Consider the following 22,455-nt stretch of genomic DNA (forward strand, 5'->3'; position numbering starts at 1 on the left):
AGGGTTTGTGATTCATTAATAAGGACAACTTAATGTTTCTCGTCAGTAATAATGACAACAGAATGCTTCTCGTGGGAAAAATAGATGGCGGGGAAACCGCTTCACTTTGGGTTGTAAGCATTCTTTTAAATTACATTTAAAACCAACCAGATAATGAATGGTTTTTGGTATCTGCGCCAAGTGACCTGAGTATAAATATCAGCTAAGCAAAGATTGATTTAGTACAAAAAGGTAAGGAGACAGAGTTTCTTGACAACATTGCGGTTTAACTTTAAGAGAGTTTTGTTTCTGTGGATTCCGCAAGGCCCGGAAAAAAAGTCTCACACTCTGATCTACTCGAACTCGACCAATATGGCTTTATACGATGAAATGTCCGATAATGAGATATATGACAGCGAAAGCGATGAAAGGGAAAGCAACGAAAGCGAAAACGAAGATGAAGAATTGAGATATGAAAGCATGGTGGAAATAGCACGCAGTCGTCATGATGACAATAAAGGACGTATGAAATATACGGTTTTAAGTCTGAACGACATTGGTGAGCGTCTGCACAATGCTACCAAAAGCGTTTCCACTGTGCTGGCTGTCTCGGAAGCCGAGGCAGCTATTCTCTTGCGTCACTTCGGTTGGAATTCTGTTAATACCAACGATCAATGGTTTGCAGATGAGGAGAAAGTTAGAAATGCTGTGGGCCTATTGTTGCAGCCGGACGATAAACATGAGACCAAAGAAGAAAAAATGGAGGAGTTAACTACCTGTCCGATATGTTTCTATGATTTCAAGATCAGAGACATGAAGTCACTCAAGTACTGCGACCATTTATTTTGCCAAGATTGTTGGCGAACTTTTATTCACACATCAATAAATCATGATGGTGCAGGATGCCTCAACCTACGATGTCCACATCAAGGTCCACGATGCCGTGCCATTGGATGCCGTGCCATTGTTTTTTCTCTGGGGTTATCTGAGGAAGATGCGAACAAATATAGAACCTATCTTGTGAGGTCATATGTTGAACAAAACAGTATGGTTAAATGGTGTCCAGCGCCAGACTGTGGCTACTGTGTGGAGGTTGACTCTGCTAATTCTAATGTAACTCATGAGGAGGTTGTCTGCAATTGTTCACATAAATTTTGCTGGAATTGTTTAGAGGAGTCTCATCGTCCAATAGGCTGCGACACAGTCAAAAAATGGATTAATCAAATTAATAATGGCGATTCACTCAATGCGTACTGGATATTTTATAATTCCAAGCCCTGTCCAAAGTGTGATCGACCAATAGAGAAAAATCAACGGTGTATGCACATGACATGTACGTCCCCGTGTGAATTTCAATTCTGTTGGTTATGCCTTGGTGATTGGTTTAAACATAATTCTTGCAATCAATATAGTCCTGATCAGGTTGCAACAACATCAGGAAGAATTGATGCAGGGAATCAATCCAGGAATTCGGCCACCGTCGATTCTAGGAAAAGGTTTGCAGCTAAAACATCTTCTTCGGATAGGTTGGTATTTTATATGGAAAGATGGAAGGCAAATGAAAAGGCAGAGGAAAAGGCGTTATCTGATCTGCAGGCTGTGCGAGAGGTAGAGATTAAAAGATTGAATGAGTGTAAACAGACGAGAATGAGTCGATCTGGTTTAACAGAGTTCAAATGTGTGGTAGATGCATGGTTGCAGATAGCAGAATGCAGGCACATGCTTAAATGGACATATGCATATGGCTATTATTTAACGCCGGCATCCAGCGATCATGATCAGGAAGCTGATATTGTTCGCAAAAAACAAATTCTTTTCGAATTCCTGCAAGGTGAAGCTGAAAGTAGTTTAGAACGACTTCATCATTGCGTTGAACGAGAGTTGCAAGACCATATAGAAATCGCCCTTAAAGCTGACGCTTATACTTCGACTGGGAAAAAGGCGTTGCGCGATTTTGATGACTTCTTTATCAGGCTTGAAAAGCTCAGAAAATCGACGGGCCAATATTTTGAAAACCTAATTCAGGCTTTTGAAAACAATCTCTCCGAAGTTAGTCGGATTAATGCACCAGCAGGGTGCGCACGAAGAAGCAATTATTACTAGAACCAGCAGTCACTTAATATTAAGCAGTGCAAGTGGGCCGCTGGACTTGGATGAATTTTTCTCACATTTTATCGTATCTTTATTGGTTCCAGCCTATTAACGATCTTGGACGTTCGTGGCAACCCAATCCTTTTGATTGATTATCCAGTCAATATTATTGTCTGTTATTAATATTTCATGATTATTTATTTTAATAAAATGTCATCTTTGTTTTTAGTGGAATCTCATAACGGGAAGCAAAGATTTACTTCTGATGTATCTATTCTTTTATGTGTGGACTTGTTTTGTTAAGTGTAACTTTTGTATAGATAAGTGGATTAAAGTATATCGGGATGTTTAAGCAATTTTTTTTGGGTACAAGTAACCTCCAAGATTAATTTTTATTTTCTCTATCATATTACTCAGGTATATTTTTGTTTGGACATAATAAGGATCTTGGTTTATGGCACTCAAATCTTTGTGATTGATTACTAGTTCAATATTATTATATGTTTGTAATATTTATTTTAATAAGAAGTGGTGATTTATATTTATATTTTATGTGTGATTTCATTTATGGACGTTATATTAAATGGTCTTAGGACATGCACGTATAAGTTTAATAAACTACATTATATCTTTTTCAATTTAATGTTTAAAGGGGTTGGATTCTATAGTGGGAAGCAACAAGTCCTTCATAGTTAGCCAAGGTTCAATTCTGGCTTAGCTTTGATGTAGTTATTCAACATGTTTTAGCACCTCGAGAGACCACATAAAAATTGGTTTGTGATGCTTGCATAGATAATTGGATTAAATCTCATTCCAGTGTCTTGTATTTCAATAGAATTTTTCTTGACACATATAGCAACTTATAGATTCTTGGAAATCTCCAACTTATAGTTTCATAGAATGCAACTCACGAGAATGGAAATAAGCAAATAAGAGGATAGTCCTACCATTTCTCACCCTCTTCATTGCAGACCTCTTCCTTGTGCTATATTTTTCCCTTTGTTGGGCAAGGTTCAATTCTGGCTTAGCTTTGATGTAGTTATTCAACATGTTTTAGCACCTAGAGAGACCACATAAAAATTGGTTTGTGATGCTTGCATAGATAATTGGATTAAATCTCATTCCAGTGTCTTGTATTTCAATAGAATTTTTCTTGACACGTATAGCAACTTATAGTTTCTTGGAAATCTCCAACTTATACTTTCATAGAATGCAACTCACGAGAATGGAAATAAGCAAATAAGAGGATAGTCCTACCCTTTCTCACCCTCTTCATTGCCAAGCTCTTCCTTGTGCTATATTTTTCCCTTTGTCCTTTGCTCTACATTCCCACTGCCAATTCTACTTGGTTGACTCCACGCTCAGATGGCTTCTATTTCCCTTGCTCGGTTTCTTTTGTATTCTTCCACCACCTTGCCGCAATTGCCCATTCACTCCCGGTTCCTGTCCCTTTCCTTTGGTTATCAACTCCGCAACCTGAACCATTATCCCCGCCACCTATTCCTGACATTTCTTCCCTCCAAACTCCAAAATTCAAAACGAAGGCCCCAAGAGGCCCCGACCATCTATCTCAAGTGTTGTCAGCTCTGTTTTTGTTCCTGGTGGAGACTCTGCTGTTATTTCTTGTTGATGCATTGGTTCTTCTTCTTTCGGTGCTGCTGATTTTGCCTCTGGTTGTGTTGGTCTTGAGTCATGCGGGACAACTTTTGCTACACTTTTGCCTTCTTTTCCAAATGAAGGCACCAACTCAGGTACTGCAACAATCGTTTCCTCGCGGAAGCAGTTATAATCTTCCAATGTCATCTCCCAGATATGTGTGAGGGTTTCTGCCCTTTTGAGAAATTTATGCAGTTCAGTTGATCGGGGTGGGTGTTCTGCACGGTGCTCCACTATTCTTCGACCTCGTCACATACCTCCCGAAGAGTAATCAAATGCTTATCTACTGGTGGCCTAATATCAAGAATTTTCGTTTTGTCGTGTCCGATTCCTCCTCAATTTGTTGTACCCTAGCCTTGAGGGAGTTGATCTCGTTATCAAATTTCTTTACCTGGCCTTTGTCCCTACAGGTCTTGTTGTTAGTGATGCGTTGGTGGAGTTGTTGGCGGAGTGGATACAGCTGTTAGTTTTCCATGGCCAAGCTACCTGACCAATCATTGACTTGCTCCCTTAGCACATAACCATCCGCCACGGCAACAGTTAGCGAAGATTTTAGCGCAGCGGCCATGTGGAGTTTCTGCTTGATCTCTGCGATGTAGCTTGTGGCTGGATTGGGCAGCGCTAGTCTTATTGTATGTAAACTCTTCTTCAGCTCCTTGTTGGTGACCACAAGTTCCATTTATGTTGTCTAAATATGATTGCATCAGCCGGCCAATGTGCAAGCCGAAAATTCCTCAGGTGCTTCAATAACTAAATTAGCCACATTTGGCTATAGTGCTTATAGCTTTCATTTCACATGCTTGACCTATGATTACAGTTTTTGATTGGTATGTCAGAGTTGATCTCACTCTGCCGCGATAGTCACAAGCTAGTGCTTCTGGTGCTCGTGCTCGGAGACCAAGTCATTATGGATCTATTCAGCCCTATGAGTTGCATGTTGGATAAATTCGAACAACTCTGAAAATGACTAGTGCTAAAGGTTCTTGGGTTGCATTGTTGATGGTCTAAGATGTTGCTTTGCAAGGGTTGGTCGCTAGCAATAGATTTTTCTGAGTGGCCTTGGGGGGAAGTTGCAGGCTGCGCGGTTTCAAGAAATCGAGGAGCGGGAGGCATAATGATTAGCTCTGGAACAACGACCAAATTTATTGGAAATGAGGCTTCAAACAGTTCAATCGGGGACACCTTTTCTTGTTGATGGGTTTTCTTCTCGTGCATGTGGTAGACACTATTCAGTAAGAGATCCACACGATCAATACTTATGGTGAGAGAAGATGGTGAGCAATGTAAAGATAGAGACCGAGAAATTTAATGGTTAATGTTTTGAGTTGTGGAAACTCAAGTTGAAGGATCTACTAGTTAGGTGCATCCGTTTGTTGTGTTCTCTACCATATTCGTGGGCAGTTTGGTTGTCGCAATATGTATCAATGCAACTGCGTTGCGATTTGATGAAATAGTCTCATCCTTGTTGTCAGAGGAGATGAGATGGAGAAATATGGAGGGCCAGAATGGTGATGCCTTGTATGTACGAGGACAGTCCCAAAACATAAAAAAAATAAGCCGTCGAGTGGGAGATTTAAATCTAGAAGGAGATCTAAATCTCCAGGAAAACCTGTAAAGGTGTGCTCGAAATGCAGAAAGGAAGGGCACTTCAAAAGGGACTGTAAATCTAAAGTACCTGAGAAAGGAAAGGGATCTGATGATGCTCCCTCTGCAGATGCGAAAAAACCACCTCAGATGAAGGTGGGGATGTGTACTTGGATTCTTCTTCAAGTACACATGTATATCATGAGTCATGGTTCATTGACCCAGGTGCATCCTTTCACTTCAATCCCCGTAGAGAGTGGTTATGCGAGTATGAGAAATATGATGGTGATGATATCTTCTTAGGGGATGACAGGAAGGCAAGAATCCTTGGTCGCAGAAAAGTCAAGTTGAAGTTGCAAGGTAGAAGGATTAGAACACTTCCGGGTGCTCTACATATTCCTGCATTGGTCAGAAATCTAATTTATGTAAGAAAGATGGATGTTGTAGGTCTAAAAAGATTGTACGAGAAATATACCTACAAGATGCTTCGCAGAGCACTGGTATTGATGCAGGGAGTTCAGACTGGAACTCTGTACAAGATTCAAGGTAGCACTGTTATTAATGGGTGCAATAGTTTCGTGGTTCCTGAAACTAGAGCAGAAAATCTAGTGGTCTATAGAGAAAATACCATGCTATGGCATCAAAGGCTTGGAAATATTGGAGAGAAGGCCTTCAAATAATTCATGGTAAAGGTATGGTAGAACCTATGTCTAATAGCTCTTTGGATTTTGATTTCTACGAAAATTGTGTATATGGGGAGCAGAATCGGTGGACAAAAACATGGTATTTGCAGGGTCCACAGAAACGTTGTCTTTGCAAATGATGTGTCCTAACAACGTGCCAAACAGAACTGCAAAGATACACTTCATGTTTAGGGAGATTTATAGTTGTCTTCACCGATCGAACATTACTCTAAGTAAGCTAGAATGCTTCTTCAACAGATTGTAAATTATCGAGCCGTCCATGTATACCTCCAAGAATCGGTGAATGTAGTCTCTGAAAACAGTTATAATAATTTGGGAGAACACAAAAGGTGCATTATTTAGGCCAAAATGCATGATGTGGTATGCATTCGAGCCCCTTTCTTTGGTGAACATTGTTTTCTACTTGTCGTCCTCTGTTATTCGAACCTGATGTTACCCTGAGAACCCATCTGTGAAGGATTGGGTTTCATTCCCCGCAACATTATACAAGACCTCATCATTGAAAGGCATGGGGAATGGGTCATGGACATAAGCATTGCTAAGGTTGTTGTACTATACACAGACCCTTATTTCCATAGCGGCCTTTTTGTTCTGGATGAATATTGCCCTGATCCATTTTGCTTCGTCTGTTGGAAAGATGATTCTTGCATTCACCATTTCATCTATCTCCTTCTTGAAATTTTTTTTTACTCTTGAGTTTAGCCTATACAGTCTATGGTTCAGCCTATATAGTTGTAAGGGTACTATAATTCAAGCTCATTCATAGTTCAATAAATATATCACCATCTTCTATACGGTAGTCATTCATGGTTACAGTGTAATGAACAATCTTAACTGGTATTATTTGTCCCTTCTATAAGGTAGTAGGACCTATAGTAATCAATACAATGCGTAGTATTAATCGCGAAACGGGAATTAAAAATCAAACCTAAACCTTGAAGGAAAATGTTATAATATATTTCTCCTCGAGTGTGTTAAATCTTGAGAATGTTTTTTGGTAGCAATGAACAATTTTAAAATATTATTTGGCCTCTTCCTGAGGCTGAGATGTGCAAAAATTAGGATTAAAAAGAATATTTGTGAGGAAATTGCTTTCATAATGAAGAATTGCTAGCATCCTCTACAATTACTTGCTTAACATTAATTTTTTAGTCTAATAGAAACACTTGGTATTGACATTCTTTTGGTATTGTTAATGAGTGTTGCCACAATTCCCTAAACCATTTGCTACAAAATTGCCTAATTGCTCTGCCTTCCACCTCGATGATCATTTATGCTTGCCTTATGTGCTTTCCCTTTGGTTTTTAGATTTGGTTAACTTTGCTTCTGCTCCTTTCTCAAATCTTATTCTTTATTTGATGGTCCAGTTATCTATGAAATTGAGGAGATGGCAAGTAAAAGCAGTGTGAGAACGAGAATCATTAAATTTGAGGAGATGGAAAGTGGAAGCAGCACGAGCATGGGAATCAAAACATGCAAAACTTCTAGGAGAATCTAATATTCTAATTCCATTTAATCGTGTTGATATGCTTTGACTTAGGAAATATTACATGTCATAAAAAATAGGAATTACCTTGCAAAGTCTACTAATTGGTAATCGGTGATATTTTAACAATGAAGGATACATGTGACGTAAGGTAGATATGATTTCATGACTATCTGTGACTACCCATTTTTTGTGACTATTTGTTACTATTTGTTCATACCATCATATTGAATGATCTTGGTTAGCTAATTTTTGAGGAGGAGAAAATAGGTTTTCCTAGACTAAAGCTAGAAGGGTTGGAGGCTACTTCCTAAATGGGATAGAAGTACAAATTGATAGTTGCAAAGGTAGGAACAATGTCGTATCCCTTTTGAAATTTTATGAGTAGAGAAAGTGTGTAGTGCCACAAGACCACTCCCTTCCACAAATACCTCAAAAACTCCACAAGGCAAGGCAAGCCTGTATCCCCCAACATAAGTTACAAATAAAAGAAGTTGCTATGGATCTCATCAATCTCTATTTGTTGAAAAAGTGAAGATAATGACTGTATGGAAACATGTCACTTTATGTTGATATTTCAACTAGAAAGTTATTACTTTCTATTGTTTCTTATCTATTAATTTTATACTTTTCATTTAAAATTAATATCTTGACTTTATGCTTTGGGATAAATACATTTGCTATCCTAACCATGGCTACCATAGCTATTTTTTATGTTGGGTGAGAGGGTAGCCATAACATTGTTGTTCATGGTGTGCTGTCGCCTATATTTTTCTAAATAATGAAAAAATCGTAAATAAAGATAAACCTAAGAAATTAATTCCACTTAAAGCAAAAGAAACTACATATTAATTCCACATAAAGCAAAAAAAATAGCTAATTTTTTATTTTATTTTTATGGAAATGAAAATAATGAGAATGGTATATGATAGGGGTTTCCGTAAATCACATCATCAACCATTTATGGACAAATGATAGGGGTTGACAAATGATCATTTACACATAAACCTCTATCGTATGCTTATTCTGGATCACAGAAGTCTCAATTCAACAATAAGAATGGTCTTGTGTGAAACTCATATACCATCGGTAATAAACGGAATGCTTCTTCTAAGAAAAAGTAATAATGACAACAGAATAGCATTATTTTAAATTACATTTAAAAGTAGGCAGATAATGACCAAAGTTGGCTCTTCAGTATTTTTTGGTATATACTCTAAGGGACATCACTATAAATATCAAGTAAGCAAAGATTGATTTTGTACAAAAAAGTGAAGCGGACAGAGCATTTTGTTTCTGTAGATTCATCGAGGCTGCGAAAATAAAAATTCTCAGACTCTGATCTACTCGATCTCCACCAATATGGCATTGTACGATGATAACGAGATATATGACAGCAAAAGCGATGAAAGGGAAAATGAACTGGTTGATGAATATGAAGAATTGAGATATGAAAGCATGGTGGAAATAGCACGCAGCCGTCATGATAACAATAAAAGACGTAAGAAATATATGGTTTTAAGTCTGAACGACATCCGTGAGCGTCAGCATAATGCTACCAAAAGCGTTTCCACTTTGTTGGTTATCTTTGAAGCCGAGGCAGCTATTCTTTTACGTCACTTCGATTGGAATTCTATTAATGCCAACGAACAATGGTTTGCAAGTGAGGAGAAAGTGAGGAATGGTGTGGTCCTACTGTTGCAGCCCGATGATAGTCAGATTAATGCACGAGCAGGGTGCGCATGAAGAAGCAATTATTATTAGAATCAACTGCAACTTATTATTAAGTAGTGCAAGAGGGCCGCTGGACTCGGATTAATTTTTCTCATATTTTTCCATATCTCTGTTGGTTCCAGCAAAAATAAGGATCTTGGACGTTTGTGGCAACCAAATCCTTTAGATTGATTATACAGTCAATATTATTGTCTCTTATTAATATTTGATGATTATTTATTTTAATAAAATGCGACGATTTATATTTATATTTAATGTGTGATTTTACCTAGGGTTAATCTTTGTTTTCAGTGGAAATTCATAGCTGGAAGCAAAGAGTTTAACTTGGAGTTTAAATTGTAATGCAAGGTTCAATTTTCATGAAGTGTTACTTTTGATGTATCTATCCAACATGTGGACTTGTCTTGTGGCCTGTGTATAGATAAGTGTATTAAAGCACATCTCCATGTCTAAGTAGTTTTTTTCCCTGGAAGATTAATTTTTATTATCTCTATCATATTGTTCATGTATATCTTTGTTCAAACATAATAAGGATCTTGGTTCAGGCCACCCAAATCCTTGTGATTGATTACTAGTTCAATATTATTGTATGTTGTAATATCTTTTTTAATAAAAAAAGTGATGATTTATATTATATTATATGTGTGATTTCATTTATCGAGGTTATATTAAATGGTCTTATGACATTCATGTATAAGTTTAATAAATTACATTATATCTTTGTCAATTTAATGTTTAAAGGGGTTGGATTCTATAGTGGGAAGCAACAAGTTCTTCATAGTTAGGCAAGGTTCAATTCTGGCTTAGCTTTGATGTAGTTATTCAACATGTTTTAGCACCTAGAGAGACTAGATAAAAATTGGTCTGTAATGCTTGCATAGATAATTGGATTAAATCTCATTCCTGTGTCCTTTTAAAGCAACCATTCCAGTGTAGAATGGCTAGTGACTTGGTGTTTTTAATCCACTCCTTCTATAGAATGGCTAGTGACTTGGTGTTTTTAATCCACTCCTTCTATAAAGGTCAACCGTATAATTTAATTACCTTTTTCCATGGAAATGGTATATATGGGCACCTAGAAATTTCACAATTTCAAGCCTTCACTAGGCATATATTGGCACCTAAAGATTTTAGTGTAATTGTGTTTGTTTTAAAAGAGCATTGCATAATACATAGAATAGTATCATACTCACCTCTACTGGAAGATAATTGGGCTGTTTTTTCCTACTTACATCTAAGCACAAAACATCACCTGAATAAACTAAAGGAGTTTGTTTTCTATTCACAAAGTAATCAAACATTGTCATCTCCACTATTTGGGGAGGCTCATTTTCACATTTTCTTTCAGCTCTAACTTTCATTGGAAAACTTCAGATAGGAAGGCCCTAAATTATCTAGCCAAAAGAGAAACTAATAGCATTGATGAAAATAATAAATATAACATGTTAATCCATAAACAATAAAAAAATAGCTAGAATAGAGCACAAGGAATTATACAACTATTCCTAGCAGATTTTATCACTTAAACCAGAGATCTAAAACTGCATATTTCTGTGTATTTTATTAATTCTTATTCCTTTCACATATTGTTTTTCTTGCCAGAGAATAGAATTTCACAAGCCTTTAAAAATACCATATGACAGTAATCTAAGATTTTACATATTTCTTTGTTGAATTTGCCTTAGTCTCAAAGAAATATGTAAAAATAAATAAAATTGAGGAGAAAACTGGTCTCGCTTGGTGCCAGACTGTGCGTACGGTGTGGAGGTTGACTCTGCTAATTCTAATGTAACTCATGAGGAGGTTGACTGCAATTGTTCACATAAATTTTGCTGGAACTGTTTAGAGGAGTCTCATCGTCCAATAGGCTGGGACACAGTCAAAAAATGGATTGATCAAATTAATAATGGTGATTCACTCAATGCGTACTGGATATTTTGTAATTCCAAGCCATGTCCAAAGTGTGATCGACGAATAGAGAAAAATCAAGAGTGTATGCACATGACATGTACGTCCCCGTGTGAATTTCAATTCTGATCTGCAGGCTGTGCGAGAGGTAGAGATTAAAAGATTGAATGAGTGTAAACAGACGAGAATGAGTCGATCTGGTTTAAAAAAGTTCAAATGTGTGGTAGATGCATGGTTGCAGATAGCAGAATGCAGGCACATGCTTAAATGGACATATGCATATGGCTATTATTTAACCCCAGCATCCAGCGATCATGATTAGGAAGCTGATATTGTTCGCAAAAAACAAATTCTTTTCGAATTCCTTAAAGCTGACGCTGATACTTCGACTGGGAAAAAGGCGTTGCGCGATTTTGATGACATCTGTATCAGGCTTGAAAAGCTCACAAAATCGACGGGCCAATATTTTGAAAACCTAATTCAGGCTTTTGAAAACAATGTCTCCGAAGTTAGTCGGATTAATGCACCAGCAGGGTGCGCACGAAGAAGCAATTATTACTAGAACCAGCAGTCACTTAATATTAAGCAGTGCAAGTGGGCCGCTGGACTTGGATGAATTTTTCTCACATTTTGTCGTATCTTTATTGGTTCCAGCCTATTAACGATCTTGGACGTTTGTGGCAACCCAATCCTTTTGATTGATTATCCAGTCAATATTATTGTCTGTTATTAATATTTCATGATTATTTATTTTAATAAAATGTCATCTTTGTTTTTAGTGGAATCTCATAACGGGAATCAAAGATTTACTTGTGATGTATCTATTCTTTATATGTGGACTTGTTTTGTTAAGTGTAACTTGTGTATATGGACTTGTTTTGTTAAGTGTAACTTGTGTATATGGACTTGTTTTGTTAAGTGTAACTTGTGTATAGATAAGTGGATTAAAGTATATCTCCATGTTTAAGCAACTTTTTTTAGGTGCAAGTAACTTCGAAGATTAATTTTTATTTTCTCTATCATATTACTCATGTATATCTTTGTTTAGACATAATAAGGATCTTGGTTTATGGCACCTAAATCCTTGTGATTGATTACTAGTTCAACATTATTATACGTTTGTAATATTTATTTTAATAGGAAGTGGTGATTTATATTTATATTTTATGTGTGATTTCATTTATGGAGGTTATATTAAATGGTCTTAGGACATGCACGTATAAGTTTAATAAATTACATTATATCTTTTTCAATTTAATGTTTAAAGGGGTTGTATTCTATAGTGGGAAGCAACAAGTTCTTCATAGTTGGGAAAGGTTCAATTCTGCTTAGCTTTGATCTAGTTATTCAACATGTTTTAGCACCTAGAGAGACTAGATAAAAGTTGGTTTGTGATGCTTGCATAGATAACTGGATTAAATACAATGGAATTTTTCTTTACACATATAGCAACTTATAGTTTCAAGGAAATATCCAACTTATAGTTTCATAGAATGCAACTCACGAGAATGGAAATAAGCAAATAAGAGGATAGTCCTACCCTTTCTCACCCTCTTCATTGCCGACCTCTTCCTTGTGCTATATTTTTCCCTTTGTCCTTTGCTCTACATTCCCACTGCCAATTCCGCTTGGTTGACTCCACGCTCAGATGGCTTCTATTTTCCTTGCTCGGTTTCTTTTGTATTCTCCCACCACCTTGTCGCAATTGCCCATTCACTCCCAGTTCCTGTCCCTTTCCTTTGGTTATCAGCTCCGCAACCTGAACCGTTATCCCCGCCACCTATTCCTGACATTTCTTCCCCCCAAACTCCAAAATTCAAAACGAAGGCCCCAAGAGGACTCGACCATCTATCTCAATTGTTGTCAGCTCTGTTTTTGTTCCTAGCGGAGACTCTGCTGTTATTTCTTGTTGATGTGCTGGTTCTTCTTCTTTCGGTGTTGCTGATTCTGCCTCTGGTTGTGTTGGTCTTGCGTCATGTGGGACAAATTTGCTACACTTTTGCCTTCTTTTCCAAATGAAGGTACCAACTCAGGTACTGAGACAATCGATTCCTCGCGGAAGCGGTTATAATCTTCCAATGTCATCTCCGAGATGCGTGTGAGAGTTTCTGCCTTTTGGAGAAATTGAGGCATTGATATGCAGTTCAGTTGATCGGGGTCGGTGTTCTGCAGGGTGCTCCACTACTCTTCGACCTCGTCACATACCTCCCGCAGAGTAATCAAATGCTTATCGATTGGTGGCCTAATATCAGGAATTTTCTTTTTTGTCTTGTCCAGTTCCTCCTCAATTTGTTGTACCCTAGCCTCCGGGGAGTTGATCTCGTCATCGATTTTCTTTACCTGGCCTTTGTCCCTACAGGTCTTGTTGTCAGTGAAGCGTTGGTGGAGTTGTTCAACACATATACCCCTCCTGAAAAGAACAACTTTAAAACAAAATTGCATACAAATATCAAAACAATGAACCACATGGAGATATATAAATGCTAACGTCTAAAAATATGAACCACATGGAGATATATAAAGGCCAATGTCTAAAACAATGAACCACATGGAGATATATAAAGGCTAACGTCTAGTCCTTTCACATTCATTACAATTCCATAGCTTCAAATATGGTGGAATCAGTTGTACAAATGTACATGAATAATATTTACATAGATTTCCTTAACACGGTTTCTTTAGAAAAGGTTGTTCCAAATAATTAGGTAATTCATAAATGAATAAAGAATACCAAATAAGCATTTTATGAAATAATTCTTTATTTGGGAAACTAAATATATAGAGGGCACCTTTTACAAGGATGTTTTTCGAACACAATTTGGCACCATAACCTAAATTTAAATTTACTCCCCTAAGTAAGACACTATTATTTCTGGAATTTGTTCCCAATATCATGGCCGAATAAGACAATCAAGAATAAATATTGCTAACATATCCGTAGAGTCATGTTACCATGGAAGCACTGGAATATGGCAAAAATATCAACCAACAATGGAGAACCCTGTTGAAAATTATTAATTAGCTGGCAAAAAAAAGGGATGGTGCATGCCAATAATTTTAAAAATGAATGGACAATGTATCTTGATATAGAAAAAATGAATAATATACTACCTCAATAGAGCGAACTTGTACGACGTGCCACATGTCACGATTTCTACCTTCGTCTCCGAAAATGATACCCAACAAACTACAGTCTGTCCTCTTTCTGTCACTTCTTACAAAATTGGAATCTGATGGTCAAAGAGAAAGTTATGACGATTTTCCCACGCTGACATGTTTGAGATCAAATTTAGGAGCCTCTTAACAGACTAACTTCCTCAGTTCATATCTTTGAAACTTTAGCGAGACAAGATCTGAAATTCGGTCATGAGTTTTGTCACGATTTTGGTTCAAATGGGTTTTAATTTCAGCTTCTGAACCTTTTTAGAAACAAAATGTATAGCAAAAATTCCACGATGACCTGTTTGAAGTAGCGAAATCCTAGAATCCAAAGCTCTCATACCAATACTTTACATTACATAAAATGAACATGTTAGTCTAGGTTGTCATTGATGTCAATATAATAGTGTTTTTGATTACAAATTCTTTGATACATGATTGCCCATTGATGCCCATTGGTCATAATTCTCATAGTGATGAAAGTTTGATATACGATGATATGATGAGATGGAGGACCCAAGTGGATTGAACAACAGGAGGTCAATTGAACAACAATTGAACAACAAATGACGCAAGGTCAATTGAACAACAATTCAACAGCAGGAGGTCAATTGAACAACAAATGACCCAAGAGGTCAATTGAACAACAATTGAACAGAAAATGACGTAGTAGATCGAGTAAAGCAATAGGAGCAAGAAGCCAAAGAATAAGAAGAAGAGTTCATCAGAAGCCATCAAGGAAGCAGGTTATCACATATGCCCAAGGGTAAGTGTTATCAGAAGAATGAAGAGCAACAACGATATCAGAGGAGAAAAGAAGAAAACATCGGAGGAGCCATATCGGAAGTATCACATGTAATATATGCCCAAGAAGAACCGATATGAAGAAAATAGTGGAGGAGCATAAACAGAGTTATCGGAGGTCACAGGGAGATAAGCCATAGGAGCAACAGCTGTCGGAAGATGGGAAGAGTGAAGAGGGGTCACAGGAGCAACAGTTATCGGAAGAGCGGAGGTTAGGAGTGTACAGATGTTTGATCGTGGCTGAAGGCCCACGCTAAATCCTAGTCATCGATGTCATTTTCAAACACTTACGTCACAGTCAACGGTGGGGGTTCGGCCTATTTTTTAAACCATGTACTAGTTGAAGACCCGGAGGCCGTAGATTTGATGACCTCATATACCCAATGGATATTGGGTCATATAGTGATCGGACATTAATCTCAAAACGAACTCAAACTTTTATAGATCAAGGATTTATAATCCTTATCGGCTCCGTAAGGGTAGTTAAGCGTCGTGAATGTTCCCCGACCGATATCGTTGTGAACCATTGGATCTATCATGCCTTGGTCAAACGATGTAGTATCGGCTGTTGGGTTTGTTAATTGGGTGGATCAACAACCATCGGATTAATGATGAGATCAACGGTGGAGAATTAATCCAATAAGACTTGGGACTGAGTGGACCCGAGAAGTTTATGGACACAAATTTATTTTATTTGAGGTTTGGTCATGTGCATTCACATGGCACCATTGTTCGTTTGTAGGATTAAAGGAATAACTCCGTTTTCTCATGAATTTGCGATCACAATTAAAGGTGATGACGTGGTGTGTGGGACCTCCAGGCATCTATCATAGAAAAGAGGCAACAGTTCACAACTCGTGAACTTGAAGGAACGAAGGAATCCGGAAGGTCAAGCGAAGGAAAGAAGAATTCGAAAGGTCAAGAAGCCAAAGGTCTGGAACACGATGAAGATACAAAAGAAGCCGAAGATCGAGTGAGAGAGATGTAAGCAGAAGGACAGAAGTAATCTATAGGTCTAGCAGGTCAAAAGGAAGCCGAATGTCCAGCAGGCCAGAAGAAAGCCGAAGGTCCAGCAAGACAGAAGGAAGTCGAAGGTCCAGTAGGACAGGAGGAAGCCAAAGGTCCGGAAGGACAGGAGGAAGCCAAAGGACGAGGAAATTCTGTTGATTGGGTTAATATTTGAAAGGCTCGAACCTGTGATTAATAAATCAAGTACATAACGCAACCTGAAGAACAATTCTGTGAAGGGTAAAAATAAAGCTTCATCCGACATCATTTGAAGGGAGCAGTAGCCAGCATCGACATTAAAGCATTTGTGAGTCTGTTTCTAGGAAGTGAGAGATCGCGATAGCAAGAATAGTGAGAAGCAGTCACGCTTGAAACAGTTACCACAACAGTAAAGAACAGAGGCTTGAAAATACAGAATTCCTTTTGTGCATACGTTGAGGCTTAGCACAAATATCTTGTTGGAAAGCTTCAACAAATCTTGGAAACATTATTGGAGAACATCATGCCTATTTGAAATCATCATGACGTAACTTTGCAGACTCTGTTAGGGCAATATGAAGAGTTGTCAAGACTCCTTCATATGAAGACAGGTTGTCATTGATGTAGCAGTGAAGGTGTAGATAGACATAATTCAGTGAAGAAGATGTTGGGAGCAGAGAATTACTATCAAACATATCTAGACAAAATATATCAATGTGTTGGAGCCGAGAGGGTTGGTGCCCTAAAGGTTGGAGCCTCAAACAAACAAGGTTGGTGCCTTGACAAGATAAGGTTGGAGCCCTTGGGGTCGTTGCCTCAGAATTGGAAGGATTGGTGTCCTTGGAGTTGGTGCTCCTAAACACAAGGTTGATGCCTTGAGAAGATATATTTGGTGGATGTTAGGGTTTGTGATTCATTAAAAATGACGACGGAATGTTTCTCCTAAAAAAAAAGAGTAATAATGACAACCGAATGCTTCTCCTGGTGGGAGAAATAGATGGCGGGGAAACCGCTTTACTTTGGGTTGTAAGCATTATTTTAAATTACATTTAAAATCAACCAGATAATCACTAATGTCAGCTCATGAATGGTTTTTGGTATCTGCGCCAAGTGACATGAGTATAAATATCAGCTAAGCAATGATTGATTTAGTACAAAAAGGTAAGGTGAACATTGTTTTCTAGTTGTCGTCCTCTGTTATTCGAACCTAATGGTACCCTGAGAACCCATCTGTGAAGGATTAGGTTTCATTCCCCGCAACATTATACAAGACCTCATCATTGAAAGGCGTGGGGAATGGGTCATGGACATAAGCATTGTTGAGCTTGTTGTACTATACACAGACCCTTATTTCCACAGCGGCATTTTTGTTCTGGATGAATATTTCCCTGATCCATTCTGCTTCGTCTGCTGGAAAGATGATTCCTGCATCCACCATTTCATCTATCTTCTTCTTGAAATTTTTTTTTACTCTTGGGTTCAACCTATACAGTCTATGGTTTAGCCTATATAGTTGTAAGGGTACTATAATTCAAGCTCATTCATAGTTCAATAAATATATCACCATCTTCTATAGGGTAGTCATTCATGGTTATAGTGTAATGAACAATCTTAACTGGTATTATTTGTCCCTTCTATAAGGTAGTAGGACCTATAGTAATCAATACAATGCGTAGTATTAATCACAACACGGGAATTAAAAATCAAACCTAAACCTTGAAGGAAAATGTTATAATATATTTCTCCTCGAGTGTGTTAAATCTTGGGAATGATTTTTGGTAGCAATGAACAATTTTAAAATATTAGTTGGCCTCTTCCTGAGGCCGAGATGCGCAAAAATTAGGACTAAAATGGCTTTCATAATGAAGAATTTCTAGCATCCTCTACAATTACTTGCTTAACATTAAATTTTTAGTCTAATAGAAACACTCGGTATTGACATTTTTTTGGTATTGTTAATGAGTGTTGCCACATTTCCCTAAACCATTTGCTACAAAATTGCATAATTGCTCTGCCTTCCACCTCGATGATCATTTATGCTTGCCTTATGTGCTTTCCCTTTGGTTTTCAGATTTGGTTAGCTTTGATTCTGCTCCTTTCTCAAATCTTATTCTTTATTTGATGGTCAGGTTATCTATGAAATTGAGGAGATGGCAAGTAAAAGCAGTGTGAGAACAGAATCTATAAAATTGAGGAGATGGAAAGTGGAAGCAGCACGAGCATGGGAATCAAAACATGCAAAACTTCTAGGAGCATCTAATATTCTAATGCCATTTAATCATGTTGATATGCTTTGACTTGGGAAATCTTACATGGCATAAAAAATAGGAATTCCCTTGCAGAGTCTACTAATTGGTAATTGGTGATCTTTTAACAATGAATGATACATGTGACGTAAGGTAGATATGATTTCATGACTATCTGTGACCACCCATTTTTTGTGACTATTTGTTACTATTTGTTCATACCATCATATTGAATGATCTTGGTTAGCTAATTTTTGAGGAGGAGAAAATAGGTTTTCCTAGACTAAAGCTAGAAGCGTTGGAGGCTACTTCCTAAATGGGATAGAAGTACAAATTGATAGTTGCAAAGGTAGGAATAATGTCGTATCCCTTCTGAAATTTTATGAGTAGAGAAAGTGTGTAGTGCCACAGCACCACTCCCTTCCACAAATACCTCAAAAACTCCACAAGGCAAGGCAAGCCTGTATCCCCCAACATAAGTTACAAATAAAAGAAGTTGCTATGGATCTCATCAATCTCTATTTGTTGAAAAAGTGAAGATAATGATTGTATGGAAACATGTCACTTTATTTTGATATTTCAACTAGAAAGATATTACTTTCTATTGTTTCTTATCTATTAATTTTATACTTTTCATTTAAAATTAATATCTTGACTTTATGCTTTGGGATAGATACATTTGCTATCCTAACTATGGCTACCATAGCTATTTTCTATGTTGCGTGAGAGGGTAGCCATAACATTGTTGTTCATGGCATGGTGTCGCCTATATTTTTCTAAATAATGATACTATGAGTGTGACAAAATGCAAAACACTATTATTTATATACTATGCTCAATATCTTTTTTCTACAATTTCTATTTGAAGTGTAAATTATTATAAGAAATATAAATAAATGTACAAAAATTAATATTTTATTTAAATATAAAACAAACCATTTTTTAAATTTAAGAATCAAGGTTTAATATCTTTGTTGTACACTTTATATTTGAAATGTAAATTATTGTACACAATATATATAAATATACAAAATTTAATTTTTTTTTTAAATATAAAACAAACCATCTTTTAAATTTAGGAATCGATAACTTCATGGTAAAAAAGTTATAGAGGAAATAAAGAAACACTTGAAAAAATTGTAAATAAAGATAAACCTAAGAAATTAATTCCACTTAAAGCAAAGGAAACTACATATTAATTCCACATAAAGAAAAAAATCGCTAATATTTTTATTTTATTTTTATTGAAATGAAAATAATGAGAATGGTATATGATAGGGGTTTCTGTAAATCACATCATCAACCATTTATGGACAAATGATAGGGGTTGAAAAATGAATGATGATGTCATATACACATAAACCTCTATCTCTGGATCACAGAAGCCTCAATTCAACAATAAGAATGGTCTTGTGTGAAATTCATATACCATCGGTAATAAATGGAATGCTTCTTCTAAGAGAAAGTAATAATGACAACAAAATAGCATTATTTTAAATTACATTTAGAAGTAGGCATATAATGACCAAAGTCGGCTCTTCAATATTTTTTGGTATATACTCTAAGGGACATCACTATAAATATTAGCTAAGCAAAGATTGATTTTGTACAAAAAAGTGAAGCAGACAGAGCGTTTTGTTTCTGTCGATTCCGCAAGGCTACGAAAATAAAAATTCTCAGACTCTGATCTACTCGATCTCCACCAATATGGCATTGTACGAGGATAACGAGATATATGACAGCAAAAGCGATGAAAGGGAAAATGAAGGGGTTGATGAATATGAAGAATTGAGATATGAAAGCATGGTGGAAATAGCACGCAGTCATCATGATGACAATAAAAGACGTATGAAATATATGGTTTTAAGTTTGCATGACATCCGTGAGCGTCAGCATAATGTTACCAAAAGCGTTTCCACTTTGTTGGTTATCTCTGAAGCCGAGGCAGCTATTCTTTTACATCACTTCAATTGGAATTCTATTAATGCCAACGAACAATGGTTTGCAAGTGAGGAGAAAGTGAGGAATGGTGTGGTCCTACTGTTGCAGCCCGATGATAGTCGGATTAATGCACGAGCAGGGTGCGTATGAAGAAGCAATTATTATTAGAATCAACTGCAACTTATTATTAAGTAGTGCAAGAGGGCCGCTGGACTCGGATTAATTTTTCTCATATTTTTCCATATCTCTGTTGGTTCCAGCAAAAATAAGGATCTTGGACGTTTGTGGCAACCAAATCCTTTAGATTGATTATACAGTCAATATTATTGTCTCTTATTAATATTTGATGATTATTTATTTTAATAAAATGCGACGATTTATATTTATATTTAATGTGTGATTTTACCTAGGGTTAATCCTTGTTTTCGGTGGAAATTCATAGCCGGAAGCAAAGAGTTTTAACTTGGAGTTTAAATTGTAATGCAAGGTTCAATTTTCATGAAGTGTTTCTTTTGATGTATCTATCCAACATGTGGACTTGTCTTGTGGCCTGTGTATAGATAAGTGTATTAAAGCACATCTTCGTGTCTAAGTAGTTCTCTTCCCTGGAAGATTAATTTTTATTATTTTTATCATATTATTCATGTATATCTTTGTTCAAACATAATAAGGATCTTGGTTCAAGGCACCCAAATCCTTGTGATTGATTACTAGTTTAGTATTATTGTATGTTGTAATATCTATTTTAATAAAAAAAGTGATGATTTATATTATATTATATGTGTGATTTCATTTATCGAGGTTATATTAAATGGTCTTATGACATTCATGTCTAAGTAGTTGTTTTCCCTGGAAGATTAATTTTTATTATCTCTATCATATTGTTCACGTATATCTTTGTTCAAACATAATAAGGATCTTGATTTAGGGCACCCAAATCCTTGTGATTGATTACTAGTTCAATATTATTGTATGTTGTAATATCTATTTTAATAAAAAAACTGATGATTTATATTATATTATATGTTTGATTTCATTTATCGAGGTTATATTAAATCGTCTTATGACATTCATGTATAAGTTTAATAAATTACATTATATCTTTGTCAATTTAATGTTTAAAGGGGTTGGATTCTATAGTGGGAAGCAACAAGTTCTTCATAGTTAGGCAAGGTTCAATTCTGGCTTAGCTTTGATGTAGTTATTCAACATGTTTTAGCACCTAGAGAGACTAGATAAAAATTGGTATGTAATGCTTGCATAGATAATTGGATTAAATCTCATTCCTGTGTCCTTTTAAAGCAACTATTCCAGTGTAGAATGGCTAGTGACTTGGTGTTTTTAATCCACTCCTTCTATAGAATGGCTAGTGACATGGTGTTTTTAATCCACTCCTTCTATAAAGGTCAACCGCATAATTTAATTACCTTTTTCCATGGAAATGGTATATATGGGCACCTATAAATTTCACAATTTCAAGCCTTCACTAGGCATATATTGGCACCTAAAGATTTTAGTGTAATTGTGTTTGTTTTAAACGACCATTGCATAATACATAGAATAGTATCATACTCACCTCTACTAGAAGATAATTGGGCTGTTTTTTGCTACTTACATCTAAGCACAAAACATCACCTGAATAAACTAAAGGAGTTTGTTTTCTATTCACAAAGTAATCAAACATTGTCATCTCCACTATTTGGGGAGGCTCATTTTCACATTTTCCTTCAGCTCTAACTTTCATTGGAAAACTTCCAATAGGAAGGCCCTAAATTATCTAGCCAAAAGAGAAACTAATAGCATTGATGAAAATAATAAATATAACATGTTAATCCATAAACAATAAAAAAATAGCTAGAATAGAGAACAAGGAATTATACAACTATTCCTAGCAGATTTTATCACTTAAACCAGAGATATAAAACTGCATATTTCTGTGTATTTTTTTAATTCTTATTCCTTTCACATATTGTTTTTCTTGCCAGAGAATAGAATTTCACAAGCCTTTAAAAATACCATATGATAGTAATCTAAGATTTTACATATTTTTTGTTGAATTTGCCTTAGTCTCAAAGAAATATGTAAAAATAAATAAAATTGAGGAGAAAACTCGTCTCGCTTGGTGCCAAGTAATCCCTCTTGTAACTTTCCTTGATGAAAGTTGTGGTTTACCACC

The 22,455-nt window shown here is 36.4% G+C and overlaps 1 pseudogene; it reads left to right on the forward strand.

The window, feature by feature from the left end:
* Positions 1–351: 351 nt before the first annotated feature.
* Positions 352–2,082, forward strand: LOC149170387 (putative E3 ubiquitin-protein ligase ARI8 pseudogene; annotated as a pseudogene).
* Positions 2,083–22,455: the final 20,373 nt, after the last annotated feature.

The sequence above is a fragment of the Pinus tabuliformis genome, chromosome 4_2, assembly GCF_031772625.1.
Source record: "Pinus tabuliformis cultivar Carrire ecotype Pingquan chromosome 4_2, CPIR1, whole genome shotgun sequence".
NCBI classification, from domain to species: Eukaryota; Viridiplantae; Streptophyta; class Pinopsida; order Pinales; family Pinaceae; genus Pinus; species Pinus tabuliformis.